The following is a 13,525-nucleotide window of genomic DNA, read 5'->3' on the forward strand; positions in this document are numbered from 1 at the left end:
GTAACAATAAAAATAAACAATGGACCGCATGTCTATGTTGGCGCAGTGTTGGTGCATGACTTGGGGTAGTGTTGGGGTACATTCTTTATCGTATTAGAAGCCATTAAGAAAAAAATGTTATGTTCGGCGTTTGTTTTCTTACTTTACAAAGTACTGTTTTGATAAATATGCTTAGATGTGTTTTGTATATGCTCTTCTTGTTTTATCCTGTTTCGTGTTTAAATGCTAAATAAAAACCATATTTTGGTGTAATTTTTTGGGGCCGGGAACCAATTAATTGGTTTTCCATTATTTCTTATGGGGAAAATTCGATCACAACTCGAACTTTTTAGAGTTCTTAACGGATTAAATTCATTCGAGTTCTGAGGTACTGTCACGCCCCGCTCCGTCCGCTCCCGATGTGTGCCACGCCCACCTCGTTACCTCCTGTTTCTGCTTGATTGTTTCCACCTATGTCTAGTCATTTCCACCCTGTCCTGTGTATATTAGTCCGTGTCTCCCACTATCCCGGAGATCCGTCATTGTATTGTTTCGATGTGCGTACCTGCTGTTCCCATTAAACCCTGTTTATCCTTATTCACGGCTCTGCTTGCCTGCTTCCCGGCTCGCCTGAACCCCAGCGTGACAGAATGACGGATCTCCCTGAAAGCACAAAGCAGCAGACCGAGCACGTTCGGCTCGGTCTGCTGCAGGATTTTGTGTATTGGCGAACCCAGCCCGAGGTCCTGGAGGACCCTACAGCCCTGGAACTGGCCACCCGGGGCGCGGACCTCCTCATGAAGGAACGCCCGCCCGGACAGCAGTACCCGCTCCAGCGGGCACGGAAATGCCTGCGTCGCCTGAACGAGCGCCTAAAAAGCCACCGGGAGAAGCGGAGCAGAGGACAGTGGGAAGAAGCACCTATGCTCTTCCTGGGAGCTTGCTCTCTGCTCCCCGCCGGGGAATCAGGCGATTGGCAAGTGAGCTCCCCGCTTGCCTGGGATGACACCACCGCTACCTGCCTGGCGGGCTTCCACACGGAGCAGCCGCCTCCGTTGGAGGCTTATGTCTATCGGCCGGAGCGTCTAGGGCACGGCGGCATTCGCGCCGTAAGAGACTTTATTCCCCGGGTCTCCAAAGCCCTTAAAGGGGCAGCGCCGAAGCGCTCGGCTCCTCTCCTGCCTGCTCCGGACCTGGCTGATCCGGATCTGCCCGCGGCACCGCCTGCTGCTGATGCCGCCGCTTTGCCTGCGGCTGCGCTGCCTGCTGCCGCCGCCGATCTGCCCGCGGCTGCGCTGCCTGCTGCCGCCGCCGATCTGCCCGCGGCTGCGCTGCCTGCTACCGCCGCCGATCTGCCCGCGGCACCGCCTGCTGCTGATGCCGCCGCCGATCTGCCCGCGGCACCGCCTGCTGCTGATGCCGCCGCCGATCTGCCCGCGGCACCGCCTGCTGCTGATGCCGCCGCCGATCTGCCCGCGGCACCGCCTGCTGAGGATGCCGCCGCTCTGCCCGCGGCACCGCCTGCTGCTGATGCCGCCGCTCTGCCCGCGGCATCGCCTGTCCTGCTTGACCCGCTTGTCCTGCCTGCTGCAGCTGCCGTCGCTCTGCCCGCGGCACCGCCTGCTGCAGCTTCCGCCGCTTTGCCTGTCCCGCCTGTCCTGCTTGTCCTGCCTGCGGCACTGCCCGCGGTGGCCACGGCGGCGCCCCCTGCTGGCCGCGTGATGGCGGCGCCCGCTGCGGCGCCCCCTGCTGGCCGCGTGATGGCGGCGCCCGCTGCGGCGCCCCCTGCTGGCCGCGTGATGGCGGCGCCCGCTGCGGCGCCCCCTGCTGGCCGCGTGATGGCGGCGCCCGTCCTGCCGGCACCTGAACTACCCGTCTCGCCTGCCCTGCCGGCTCTTGTCCTGCCCGTCTCGCCTGTCCTGTCTGGCCAGCCCTGCTCGCCGGTCCTGCCCGTCTCGCCTGTCCTGTCTGGCCAGCCCTGCTCGCCGGTCCTGCCCGTCTCGCCTGTCCTGTCCGGCCAGCCCTACTCGCCGGCCCAGCCCTGCTCGCCTGTCCAGCCGGCCCAGCCCTGCTCGCCTGTCCAGCCGGCCCAGCCCTGCTCGCCTGTCCAGCCGGCCCAGCCCTGCTCGCCTGTCCAGCCGGCCCAGCCCTGCTCGCCTGTCCAGCCGGCCACGCCCGCGGCCCCGCCTGAGGCCGCCGCTCTGCCCGCGGCCCCGCCTGAGGCCACCGCTCTGCCCGCGGCCCCGCCTGAGGCCGCCGCTCTGCCCGCGGCCCCGCCCGCAGCCACGCCCGCGGCTCTGGCTGCCACGCCCGCGGCTCTGGCTGCCCCGCCTGCGGCCACGCCCGCGGCTCTGGCTGCCACGCCCGCGGCTCGGGCTGCCCCGCCTGTTGAGGCCTTGACTCTTGTCTGCCCAGGACTGACCTCCCTCATGACTCCCTCGCCCTTGCCCCGGCGAGGTCAACAGCCCGCTGGACCCCGCCTGTCGGTGTCCCGTAAGGGAAGGGGACATAGGCGTCGGGTCCGGGTCCCGCCCTCCCTGCCCCCTGGCTCGCCCGTTCGGCCCCTGGCTGTGGCTCGGTGGCTGCCTGCGGGTCCTCCGGCTCGGGATCGGCGGTCGCCTCCGGATCCCCCCCTGGTTCCTCGGTGCCGGTCCTCGGTCCCGCCTCCGGCTCCATGTCGGTCGCCTCCGGGCCCCCCTGCTCCGGCTGGGCGTCGGACGGCGCCTTCGCCGGCTTCGGCTGCACCTCCGCCTGCCGCGGCTTCCCCCTCCTGCCTGCCTTCACTGGGGTTCCCTTCTGCTCCCTCCGTGTCCCCTCCGTCGCTCCCTCGTCCCGTTCCCTTGGCCCCTGGGTGGTCCCCTCCTGCTCCCTCCTCCCTCTCCCCTGCGGCCCCTCCGGCCGCTGCCCGTCGCCCGCCTGGGCTCCCTCGGGCTCCCCTTCTTCCTCCTCCGTTCCCGTCTGTTCCCCCTGCCTTTGTTCCTCGTCCCTCTCTGTCTCCTCCGTTCACTCCTGGCCCTTTTGTCCCGCCTTTCTCCCCTTCTGTGTCTCCCTTCTTGGTCTGTCTGTCTGCCTTCCCTGTTCTCTGTCAGGTCTTCTCGTTTTTCTCGTCTTTGTTCCTGTTCTGTGTCTCTGTCCTGTTTCCCTGGTCCCGTTGATGGTTTTCTTGTCTTCCAGGTCCTGTTCCCCGGTCCCGTCCGTCGCCTCCTCTCGGGCGCGCCCGGTGTGCGCGCCTTTGGGGGGGGGTTATGTCACGCCCCGCTCCGTCCGCTCCCGATGTGTGCCACGCCCACCTCGTTACCTCCTGTTTCTGCTTGATTGTTTCCACCTATGTCTAGTCATTTCCACCCTGTCCTGTGTATATTAGTCCGTGTCTCCCACTATCCCGGAGATCCGTCATTGTATTGTTTCGATGTGCGTACCTGCTGTTCCCATTAAACCCTGTTTATCCTTATTCACGGCTCTGCTTGCCTGCTTCCCGGCTCGCCTGAACCCCAGCGTGACAGGTACCACTGTATATAAAATGTTTTTATCATAATGTAATCCTGAAGAGTCACAGAGTGACGCTTCAAATCACTCGTAGTTTATCTTGTTTTGACTCCCAAAAAGTTTATATTATGAACACATTAGAATTTAATAACTGTAGGCTGAATTTTAACAATTATTTTGACATTTTAGGTATATTTTATGTAACATTAATGTTATGACTTGTTACACTGAGGGAATCTGGATTTTCACTGAGTATGAAGTGAGGATCTATTCTTACCCGTTGTTTAAAATCATTATTAGGCCTGTATGGTATGTTTGGTATCTTTATTAAATTTATCAATTATAATCATGTTAATTCATGTATTGAAAGGAGTTTGACAGTAGTCAGTGTTTAGTACTGCTGTAAGGTAAACACTACCAGGTTACAAAATTTCAAAATGATTAACAGTTGAGAATATTCATTCATAATTTAGAAAAGTAATCAAAAACTAATTAAATGTAATTAATTACATTACTTTCATATAGTAATTGAAATAGTTACACTACTATTACATTTTAAATAGAGTAACTTATAACTTCAACGAATTACATTTCCAAAGTAATCTTCCGAACACTGGCCGTAAACGACATAAATACGTCTGTTACCTCACTGGAAAATTCTTTCAAACCTCTACAACATAGTGACCAATGTAGAAAGGCACTTAGACAAGGCCGAGAGCAGAATCTCCAGTATGGGTGATAGCTACGACCATCACAACAGTGACTTACCCACCCTGCAGAAAACAGGGAACTGGCTTCTGCTTATAGGTGACGATTTGGAAAACCGCAGGTTGAGCAAGAATTTCTTGTCGAGAAGGCCGAGGATGGTACTTCTCTCACGGGTTTTCTTAAGTCTATGTTACTGACCTGGCTCAGGCTCCTGGAGGATTTTCCTCCACTGGAAACTGAACCTGCCCATCGAACCCTGGCTCCCACTCTAACCCCGAATCAGCCGCCAAGAAGCATCCTTGTGCGCTTTCTGCGTTTCTCCCAAAGAGCGGCGTTGAAGAAACGCAACATCGCCTACGGAGGATCTCACCCTCGCATTTTCCCAAATTTATCAGCAGAAGTTTTGCGGACAAGACGAGTCTTTGACAGCATGGGGAAAGTTTGAACGTGTGAACATCTATCGAGGATTTGCCTACCCAGCACCTCTCACCATGAAGGTTGGTTTCGCCTTTTCAACACTCCGGCATCAGCTGCAGCTTTTCTCGGAAACGATGAAACGACTGATTCACTCAGTTTGTCTCTGTGAGCTGTAGTGGAGAATTTTTTTCCTTTCTGACCACTACTTATTACTTTTGTAGCGTATTATATATACTGTTCCATTTATATTTTAAATATCTCATGGGGCTCAAAAGAGAGGCTGTTACTTGGGGTCGTCTTAGGTGTCTAGGTTGTAGTTGTGGTCTATTTGAGAAAGTGAGTTTTGTTCATGTTTCTTTACCCTGTTGTTCAGGAACAGGGTGTAGGAGGGACAGTACAGTCCCTTTGGTTTCACACACTTTACATTTGGTATTATTCTAAATATTTGGCTCTATATTATCCTTTTTATTTTCCTCTTTTCTCAGGATCTTCAGATAAATTTGTCTCCTTTAAATTTTTCTTACTTGTTTACTTACAGATCACAGGATCTGCATGTCTACATCTTAGATTTACAACTTGGCATGTTCAAGGGATTGGTCATGTGATAAGAAGGGAAAAGTGTTTAATGCACCTGCTAAAACAAAAGACCACTATAGCACGTCTCCAGGAAACCTGATTATTAAAAACTGAACATTTAAAACTTAGGAGAGACTGGCTTGGCAAAGTCTACTTTTCCTCTCATACACAAAACAGAAAGGTTACAGCCATCCTCATACATAAAAACCTCCCCATTGTTTTTGAAAAGGAGGTGAAGGATCCAGAGGGGAGATTTATCTTGATTACTGGCTCGATTTTCAACCATCACCTAAGCTGTGGCTGGTAGGCGGAAACAAGTGCATAAGGGGCATACTATTCAGGTGTGTCATCTGTAGAAAACTACGCGGACAAATGGAGCATCAGTTAATGTCAGATTTACCTGCAGAGAGACTACAAATTGCACCACCGTTAACCTACATTGGCCTAGATGTCTTTGGCCCATGAGAAGTCAGCTATCATAAGACCAGAGACGGCCAAGCGAGCAACAAAAGGTGGGCCGTGTTGTTTACATGTCTTAGCGTGCGAGCAGTACTCATAGGAATAATAGAGACTTTAAGTGCTTCCAGTTTCATTAATGTGCTCAGGTGATTTTTCTCCATCAGAGGTCTGGCGGTTCAAATCCAGTCCAATCGAGGCACAAATCTCACCGGTGCTTTGAAAGAGCTCAGTCTAGAACAAGACACAGACATTCAAAGATACCTCCAAGATCAACAATGCACGTGGATCTTCAACCCTCCGCACGCCTCCGACATGGGAGGTGCGTGGAAGCGTCTCATTGGTGTGGCAAGGCGCATCCTAGACTTCATGTTGCTACAGCAGAGCTTTGCCTCTCTGACGCACGGAGTCCTCGTCACACTAATGGCAGAGGTTTGCGCCATAATCAATGCAAGGCTGCTTCTGCCTGTCTCCACTGACCTGGAAAACCACTCATCCTTACTCCATCAATGCTCCATCGTCACCTCCAGCAGACTCTGGCAAAGCAGATATTCCTACGGCAGCAGTGGAAGCAAGTTCAGCACCTGGCAGAGACATTCTGGCACAAATGGCAACGAGAGTGCTTGAACACTTTGCGAAGCAGGGCCAAATGGCAAGAGAAAAGGCCTAACTTGAGCGAAATTGACATTGTTGTGAAAAGAAATCATTGACCTATGGCAATGGTCATAAAAGCACTTCCCAGCACAGACACTGTTGAGAGAACAGTAGATGTAAGAGCAATTAAGCAAGGCACAGCTAAAGTGTATAGTAGACCAGTTTCTGAACTTGTTTTGCTGATTTCTCCCAAACATGATGTTGAATATTTTTAGATAATGTGGTTATGGAATATGGTATCCTTTAGATATCAGACAGGGAGTGTCATGGTTTTGCAGTTTTGAAGCATAATGTCTGGGCTGTTATCTGTGCTGCACGGACGCCATCTGCTGGTCAGTGCTGGTAGTGGAGGGAATATTACGTTTGGTTTGATTTTCTGTTAGAGGCGAGGCTGGATGGCGGTTCGTCATTTTTCTACAGTTTAAAGGCGGTCTTCATAGCGGTTTAAACTTTATGCCATTTGGAGGCAGTGCCCTGTGAGTATATTCTGTGTTTTACTAGGATGAGATGGGTAACTTTGGTGCAGTGGATTTATGATAAAACATTTTGCCTTAAATGTAATGGCGGCTGGTTGCGGTCGGCTAAACCACTTCAGTGAATGCTAACTTGTAATAACCAGTGCACAAGACGTATACAGTTTTTTACAAAATAAAGAATAAGGACAGAAGGGACGGATCAGGCTGCATTCGTGGTTCTTCATGCTTATTTTAACATGTTTAGCTGACTGGATAGCTAGGCAGCGAAACTTAGTGAGGCCAGTACAATTAGGACACTCCAAGCCGAAGGGAAAAACAGGTTCAAATGCAGGTGGTCAGATAAGTTAACAAACAGGAGCAACAAATCCAAATAGGCAGACAAAATCTCAGAATCAAAGGACAAAGCAGACCCAAAAAACATAATAAGTAGTGATGTTAAGCTTGACACCGAAGCTCCGAGGCATGTGTCAAAAAAAACGATACAGTGCGTTCTGAAGCATAACTTCGATGCTTCTTCCGTTCCACCCGAAACACGTGACCATGGTGATCCGAAGCTTCGTTCTGCGCTCAACCGCGTGACTGCTTCAGAAAAGTGAAAATGAGGCGCGAACCTCAGTGCCGGTTTCGAACGTGTTGTTGAGTACATACGTGGGAGCAAACACACTGCATTGGACGTGTTTGAGCAATGGAACCAGAAAGGAAAAGAGGTCGTTCTGAAGTTTGGCAACACTTCAAACTTGTATCAACAAATAAGGTGTGTTGTTTGATAAATTGGGTAATATTTATTTATGTGTGTAAAAGTATTGATTCTGTTATTCTTGTACTGCCCTGGTCCAGGTGGAATGTTTGGAGTGCTCTCAGCAGTTGTCCTATAGTAAGAACACCTCATCAATGTTCAGACATTTCCGTGCAAATCATGACAATGTCCAGAATATTCCATCCACAAGACAGTCTACAAGAAGTCCAGCTATAGCACAGTCTTGCAGCTATACTAATAATAACCAACAACGTACTACTACTCCTAATAATAATTATTATAATTAGTATTCTTAATGAAGAACTAATATATGATTAATGAATAAGCATAGTTATTATGAATTTGTCCTGATTGTGTTCAAGGAAAAGCTTAATTGTACAAATACCTAATATCAATCATGGGTGAGGGTATTACCCTATAATCTGTATATTGTTACTGTGTATGTTTTCGATTCCCGTCACAGAGACCAAGAAGCAAAAGATTGATGAGGTCTTGGTGAAAATATTTGTAAAGGATTCACAACCCTTCACCATAGTGGACGATGCTGGATTTAGGGAGTTTGTGGGAATCCTGGATCCAACCTACATTCTCCCATCCAGGCAAACATGAAAGGGTCTGGTAGCAGAGAAATTAAGATAGAAAAAGAGAAAGCAAAGGAAGAGGTGAAAAAGGCAAAAGCAGTAAGTCTAACATCTGACATGTGGACATCCATACATATGGAAGCTTATTTAGCAGTCAAATGCCATTTTAAAAAGGATAAGACTGAGCTGTCTGCCGTATTATTGGGAGCAGGAAAATTCCCAGAGTCTCATTCTGCAGAAAACATGGCTGCAGTCAAGGCAGCCTTGATGGAGGAGTGGGGAATACAAAATAAAGTCCGATGCCTTGTGACTGATGCTGCACCAAACATGATTGCCTGTGCCAGCAATTTAAAGGTCAGACACACAACTTGCATTGCACATGCACTAAATTTGGTCGTGAAGAAGGCCATTGATCAGACCGAAGGACTTCGTGATATCAGATCCAAGGCAAGACAGATTGTGACTTACTTCAGAACCAGTACAACTGCTAGAGAAAGGCTTTCCCAAATTCAACAGCAGATGGGCAGGCCCACTCTCAGAATGATTCAAGAAGTGGAAACCCGCTGGAATAGCACCTATTCCATGCTACAGCGATTGCATGGTGAAAGAGAGCCAGTTGGTGCTGCATTGGTCACTTTGAAGACAGAGCTCATGACCCTGACCTCAGAGGAGTATGACATGATTCATGAGTGTCTGGATGTGTTGTGTCATTTCAATGAGGCAACTGTTGCACTTTCTGAAGAAAAGAGAGTGTCAGGATCCAAGGTCATTCCTCTTATCCACATGCTTAGACATGCTGTGAATATAAAACTGTCCCAGGCACAGAACATCAAGGCCCAGCAGTTGTGCAAGAACCTCTTGAGGTTGCTCATGGAGAGGTTGTCAGTCTTTGAGACCATGAGCATTATGACACTGGCCACACTGCTGGATCCAAGATATAAAACTGCAGGTTTCTGTAACCAATCTAATGCTCAGACTGCTGTGAAACGCCTTACAGCAGAGTGTGCATCCATCATACAGTACGATCGCAGGAGGCCCAGCAGAACCCATCCACTTCCACATACACTCAGCCACCAGAACCAGAGCCTGCAGGAACCTCATCTGGTACTGCAATGGCCACCGGTACTGTTGCAGCCTTTCACATTTTTATGATATGGTTCAATTACACTGAATTGGGATATATAATTATTGCACAGTACATAATGCATAGTGTAGAAAATGATTCATGCTTTGTCATTGTGGTTCCAGGTCTGTGGGATCTTCTGGACAGTGATGTGGGGGAAAGCAGACGGATCAAGAGTTCAACAGCAGATGCTACTGTGGAGGCTCGGCAGTACCTCAGTGACCCCAATATCCTCCTGAGACCCAAGGAAAAAAGTGTCCTTCAATTGTAGGTTATTTGTCTTTGGAGGAAAAAGAACATCTTACAATTTAGATTTTTTTCAAATTTATTCTTATTTTAATTTCACAGCATGTCCTCTTTAGTGCGCAACAGGAATAAATACGTTTCCCAACATCAGTGAAAACATAAATGCAAAAATACAATGTCCACTACAATGGACATAAATGAATAGGTCGGGTCTCAGGAGGATATACCACGTACTGAAGACCTGGGATATGCAGCAGGCTGTGTATCCACACTTATACAAACTTGCAGTACAGTTTTTATGCACTCCATCGTCCTCCGTTCCATGTGAGCGGGTATTCTCCAAAGCAGGAGAAGTGGTGAATAAAAAACGTAACCAACACCCCCTGCACTGTTGAACAAATTCTGTTCCTGAATAAAAATCTGTAGACTAATGGCCCCTCTTCCGTTACACAAGCACCCCTTGCCAGTTCAGTCAATGGTTTCCCAGTCCACAAGAAGTCACATTCAATTTCACCAGGTCATTAATGTTCATGACGCACTACAGACCATTAGCTTTTTTGCCAATTTATCTATATTCAGATTCACTGCACTCACTCAAAATTAAGTGTTATTTCCTTATTTGACCACTTGGTGTCACTAATGGTCATTTCGGAAGGCTTCGAGTACTGAACCTTTTTTCAACACAATTGAAAAGGAAGCTTCAGTGCTTTGGAAAGCTTCGTTTTGCCATCACTAAGAATAAGACAATCACACGAAGAAGAAGAAGAAAACCACTCAAAATTGCAAACCAGAGCAACAATCTCACAAACAGTCAGAGCAAAAGAAGTGCTTAAATTACAGATGTAACTAGGCGCAAGTGTAACTTGTTGACTGATTAACAGGCGAGGTGGTGCTGAAGAGGATTCTGGGAATTGCAGTGTTGTTCAGTTGGTCCATGACACACAAAAAAACATAATATTAAATAATATTATGAAAAGATCAGAGAAATCATTCTCACAGGTATTCAGTGTAACAATGCAGACCGCCCCTCAGTGCACGACCCTGCCTTATGGGGACGGCCTATTGCCGTGATCCCTTTTTTATATGTACTTTTAACATGTCGTAGGTTTGTACAGCTGCTACCTTGGCCAGGTCTCTCTTGTAAAAGAGATTTTTAATCTCAATGGGACTTCCTGGTAAAATAAAGGTAAATAATAAAATAATTCTGCATCCAACCAGCTGCTCTACTGCATATTTCACTTTATTCAGTTCAAGCATATAGCAGAACACTAGGATTTAGCTGCAAAGGCCTGTCACTTACCCTAAACAATTATAGTTTTTCTCGATTGCTTTGGAGCATTTCTCAAATGACAATTAACATTTGTGAAACAAGAAGTGTAATCCCCATGCCATGATGTCACTCATGCACAGCTGGACATCATTTCTCATTACTTCACACTAATTTCCAAATGTTTTAGCACATATATGCAAATGGCTTTGTACAATTGTCATGGCTTGGTACAATTTTCAGTTTTTTTAGACTTGTTGGTTAAAATAGATTATGTAGTTTCCCACTGTAATAATTTTATACCCAATACCATGTATGTATCTGATCATCATGTTAGTGATCCCACACAAAAGAGTTAAACTAAACTTTCAAAATGATTGAAACATACATTCTATAAACTGCAGTGATACTGCATTGTTGTGTTTTTGGTTGTTCTTGCATTGTGGTTTTGCTGTTTTTGTGTTATACAGTGTTGTGTGACTATTTTGTTTGCTATTGTACTGTGTCTTGAGATCTGAAGAAGTTACTTGTGCATGTGAGTGCTTTCTCTTGCCAGTGAACTTTACAAACTGTAATGTAGAGCATCACAATGTTGAAAATGCACTCTAAAAAAGAATGTATTGGGTCTACTCAAAAAGGTGTGTTAACTATTTGCATTGATCTTTTTAAGTTGTCCCAACTTAACTGTTCGAATTCAGTATTATTAAGTAATTGTTACTAAACTATCATTATTACACCAACAGAAATCATTAAATACATTAAAAGCTATATTAAGTTGAATCTACTCGATATTCAGTGGGCTGTTATGTGCCGTAAGTTTCGGATACGTGCTGTAAGTTTGGGGATGCCTACAGTATAGGTTCTTCGGACGCCCTGCCCACTCGCCATCTGAGCTTATGGACCACATGCTGTCTTTGCTAGGCAGACATCAGCCCTGTTTTATTTTTCGCGAGCTATTTATGCAGCGGATGCCGGCTCCCGTTCGCTCAGCCCTAGCATGCTCCCCACTTACAGATTTCCGCGAGTTGGCGAGAGATGCGGACAGAGTTCACATTGCCAGTCGGCAGTCCAGCGGAGGACCGGCTGATTTCACTTTTTCTGCCCCTGGTGTCGTTGCTGCAGCTCAGCGTGACTCTAAGTCCGGTCACTGTTTTTATCACGCCCGTTTTGGTATGCGCGCTAAGAAATGCATCCCGCCCTGCTCCTTTAAGCCGCCGGGAAACGTCAGGACCGGCACCCTGTAGCTGCGCTGGGCGCCGGATGGCAAAGCAGCCTGCTATTCGTTGAAGACTCCGTTTCTGGCCGGCGTTTTCTGTGCGACACGGGCGCTTTGGTGAGCGTCCTCCCCGCCTCACAGCTAGACAAGCAGTCAGGAGTGCGTGGTTTTCCCCTAGCGGCTGCTAACGGCACTTCAATTGAAACTTTTGGCGATCGGCCAGTAGACCTCTGTTTTCACGGACAGCGTTTCCGATGGATTTTTGTTTTGGCCTCTGTTTCCACTCCATCAGAATCAGAATCAGAATCAGAATCGGGTTTATTGCCAAGTACGTTCACACATACAAGGAATTTGCTTTGGTGGTTGGTGCCAGAGATGAGGAGGTTGATATATAAGCATATAAATATATAAATATAAATAAAAATGTACATGGGGTATGTTCAGGGTGGAATATATACATATGTAACATACTTGTGTTAGGATGGGGAAATGGGATTTGAGTGAGTGTCCCTGGCCTTATTGATGAGGCGGGCCGCGGTGGGGAAGAAACTGTTCTTATGCCGTGATGTTTTGGTCCCAATGGACCGCAACCTTCTGCCGGAGGGAAGAGTCCGAAGGAGTTTGTGACAAGGTTGAGAGGAATCGGCCATAATCCTTCCTGCTCTTTTCAGAGCCCTGGACTCGTACAGGTCCTGTAGAGGTGGAAGGTTGCAGCCGATTGTCTTCTCAGCAGAGTGGATGATGCGCTGTAGTCTGCTCTTGTCCTTAGCAGTGGCAGCAGGGTACCAGACAGTGATGGAGGTGGTGAGAATGGACTCAATGATGGCAGTGTAGAGGTGCACCATCATAAACTTAGGCAGACTGAACTTCTTCAGCTGCCTCAGGAAGAACATTCTCTGTTGGGCATTTTTAGTGAGAGAACAGGTGTTCATCTCCCACTTAAGGTCCTTGCTGATCGTGGTGCCCAGAAAGCGGAAGCACTCCACAGCGGTGACTGGTGAGCCGAGCAGGGAGATGGGTAGAGGTGGGGCAGAGCTTCTCCTGAAGTCCACAGTCATCTCAACTGTCTTCAGGGCGTTGAGCTCAAGGTTATTCCCGTTGCACCAGGACACCAGGTGATCAATCTCCTGTCTATAGGCAGACTCGTCCCCATCAGAGATGAGTCCGATGAGGGTGGTGTCATCTGCAAATTTCAGGAGCTTGACAGACGGGTGGGTGGAGGTGCAGCTGTTGGTGTAGAGGGAGAATAGGAGGGGAGAAAGGATGCAGCCTTGTGGCGATCCGGTGCTGATGGTCTGGGAGAGAGAAATATGCTTTCCCATCTTCACGTGTTGCTTCCTGTTGGTCAGGAAGTCTGTGATCCATCTGCAGGTGGAGTCGGGTACATGGAGGTCGGAGAGCTTGTCGTGCAGGAGGTTTGGGATGATGGTGTTGAAGGCAGAGCTAAAATCCACGAAAAGGATTCTAACGTATGTTCCTGGGGAGTCAAGGTGCTGGAGCATGAAGTGTAGGGCCATGTTGACAGCATCGTCTACAGATCTGTTGGCTCTGTAGGCAAACTGCATGGGGTCCAACAGGTGGTC

At 48.6% G+C, this 13,525-nt stretch overlaps 1 long non-coding RNA gene across 1 annotated transcript in view; it reads left to right on the forward strand.

Annotated features, from left to right (window-relative positions):
• LOC140588697 (uncharacterized) overlaps positions 1 to 13,525 on the forward strand; it is a 162,736-nt gene that overhangs the window by 128,216 nt on the left and 20,995 nt on the right. The window lies entirely within an intron of this gene.

Source organism: Paramormyrops kingsleyae, chromosome 4 (genome assembly GCF_048594095.1).
Source record: "Paramormyrops kingsleyae isolate MSU_618 chromosome 4, PKINGS_0.4, whole genome shotgun sequence".
NCBI lineage: Eukaryota > Metazoa > Chordata > Actinopteri > Osteoglossiformes > Mormyridae > Paramormyrops > Paramormyrops kingsleyae.